We start from the raw sequence: 2957 nt of genomic DNA, 5'->3' as shown, positions 1-2957 counted from the left end.
GGAAGGTTCTGTAGGTACCCGCAGGATGCTCTGTGCTGCTCTGCGCCGTGAGCGCTGGTGCTGGTCTGGGTGTTGCGGTGCAAGGTGACCCCCTGGGCTGTGCTGCTTTCCTGGAGCTTTAGGGGCAGGTCCTGCACTGCTTTGTGTCCCCTCTGCAGCCCTGCTCGGGTGATGTGGTTGTGTCGTGGTTTGGCTTTTGGAAAGCTGAGGTCCGAAAGCGAGCTGGCCCGTGAGCTGGGCAGGACCATGGGTGTCTGTCTGCGTGTCCGTCTGTCCGGGGTGGCTGCAGGCTCCATCTGTGCCCGTCAAACCCCGGTCCCCCATGGCAGCCGTGGGCTGCGGCTCTCCAGCAGCACTGGGATGCTCCAGGCAGGATCCGCTCCCTTGACTGTGGCTGCCAATTACAGCCCTAGATCCAGGGAGAAGAGCAGCTATGTGCACCTCATAGAGCCCGCCTGAGGCTTTTGGGGTTTACCTGGCACCGTGCTTTGGGGCTTCCTGTGCCCACGAGACAAGCAGGAGCCCTGGCAAAGCACATCTGGAACTGCTGCTCTCCAGCTGCGGCTCCCGCAGGGAGTTTTCACCAGTTCTGCTAGCACAGGAAGTCTATGGAACTCGGCTTTCCCACTTAGCACATCCGAGTTTCGCACGTTGTATTTGATGTGTGTTTATAGGAGCAAACAGACAAAAACAGACGGAAGAAATGTGTTGATCCAGGGTTGTCACTTTCTGCAGAGCGTAAGCTGGGATAGGCAGAGAGGAAGATCTCAGCTGAATAGTTGTATTGTGTTGCTGTGGAAACCAGAGCTGGAAAAGTAAACGGGTTTCTGGGGAAAGACTGTTCCTGTCTGTACAGTGCTCTATCCCTGCTCCCATCCTGGGGCTGCAGCGGATGAGGAGGAGAAAGTGGTGGTGGTGACTGTGGATGCTGGGAGCAGGGAAGGTGCCTGCCTGGGCCGATGCCAGGCAGGTCCTGAAGCTGGGCAGGAGGCTCAGGGTCCCAAAGATCCTTTCCCATGTGCTGCTGCTCCTGCTTGCTCCCTCCCAGCTTTACTGCAGCTGGGGCAGGCTGGGAAGTGCATCCCGTCTTACCCCCCTTGCCCCCGCACAGATGAACCCCAACTCAAACCTGCTCCTATCAGTGTTCTCTTGAAAATATGGACTTTTCAGCAGCACAGGAACTCCCCAGAACAAGAGTTCTCCCCATGAAGTACTAAACCCCGAGGGAAGCTGGCAGCCTGGGTGAGCACTTCAGCTCAGCTGATAAAGCAGTGGCTGTGTTTAGCACCCAGTGGGTGCTCCTGGCTCTGTTCCTCCCCAGGAGCCACAGCAGCACCCAGCTCCCACTTGGGCTGCCTCTGGCAAGGGAGCTTCTTGGCAGCTGCACACAGGAGGTGCCCGGGGGGTCCATTGCATCCCTCCCTCCCATAGCGACTGCCAGCTCTTATTCCCAACACCGGCACAGACGAGGACAAGGTTTGCTCTGGGAAGATGCTGAAATGCAGCAGGGGGAAGGTGAAGGTATGCTGCCACCACACCATTCCACACATTGCCACACACCTCTTCCGGGTTGTCCTGGAAAAGTCAAAGCTCAGTGCTTCAAAGTAAAACCATGAGCAGGGTTGGGATGCTGGTCTGCTAGAGAACACCACTCACGTGCAAAGGGTTTTCAAAGCGGGGATAAGAAAGATTAATGTGCTCAGGTGTCTGTATGATTTAATCTGAATTATCATATTGCTTATGTGAGTCCAAGTGAAAGATGCTTGTGTTTAGGAGCTCTTTGAAGTATTTATTGCACTGTTTCCTAAAGAATTAAACTGTTAATTCAGGGCTCAGCTGGATTTAGTGTTGTCTGGCTGCCTTGGCGAGGCAGTTGGGTTTGCCAGATTCCTGTGTTTCTGCAGGCAGATGTGCTGCATGTGAGCAGAGCAGCTTGCTCACACGCGACTCTGACATGCTGGACCCAGTTGGCACCCACCAGCCAGGCACTGGGCTGTGGCCAGCGGTGGCCGAGGCTCATCTCCATGTTTTCACTGTCACGCTGCAGAGCTGGAGCAGCCGGGAGGACGTTCATGCCTTTGTCTGCTTTTGACAACTACTTCTAAAACAAGATGAGGCTGATAAAGATGTGTGTCACTGCACACCAGCCTCGAGGCTTCCCCCTGGGAACGGGAACGCTGGTGTGGGACCAGCCAACCCAGTCAGTAGTGTCTCAGCCGTTGTGCAAATCGCACCTCCAACAGCCCCTTGCCTTGTTAGATGCTTCTCCCCTTCTCTGATTGCCTCTGGAGCCCTATCCTTTAGAACTGTCCATGGCCCCTCATCACAGCACCCCTTTCCTGTAAGTGTCTCCCAAGGTCAAAGCCCTGGCAGTGCAGGAATAGCCCCAGAACCTTGCCACAGGCACCAGCATCTCCCTGTGCCAGTGCCTGTCTGCACCACGGGGCCTGGGCTGGAGGCAGCAGCAGAATGTTTGGAAACAGCCACCAGTGCTGGAAATTAAACCTGCTTTTTGTTTGCAAGGAAACCTCATCAACACTCGGGTTTAATGGACAAACCTCCTGAAACCGATGTTCTTCCAGCCTGCGTTATGGTGCAGTTTAATTACCAAAACATGCTGCATGGCAGCACTGTGATTCCTCTCCAGAACGCTTCTTTTCTAGCATCCTGCGATTCTCTGCGACCTCAGAGGGTAAAGCACTTAAGTTGCCCTTGAAGACAAAAAGAGAAAGTCTTGTTTGAGGTGAAGTCAGTATCTATCCAATTTTCAGCTGCCGTCACATCGAAATGAGAAATCTGAGGCAGAGCCAGGCACAAATAGCTGATAACAGACTTTCAGGTGCACCTCTTCACTTATCACTTCGGGGGTCACCTCTGTTTCTAAAGACTTGTTTTCCTTAAAAAAAGATTGCTCAGGACATTTAACAGTGTGGTGTTGTGATAACAAAACCCTGTGA

Source organism: Pezoporus wallicus, unplaced genomic scaffold (genome assembly GCF_028554395.1).
Source record: "Pezoporus wallicus isolate ANWC-B61680 ecotype Strahan unplaced genomic scaffold, APGP_CSIRO_Pwel_v1 contig_13850, whole genome shotgun sequence".
In the NCBI taxonomy this organism is placed as follows: Eukaryota; Metazoa; Chordata; class Aves; order Psittaciformes; family Psittacidae; genus Pezoporus; species Pezoporus wallicus.
Note: the sequence above shows the minus strand (reverse complement) of the source record.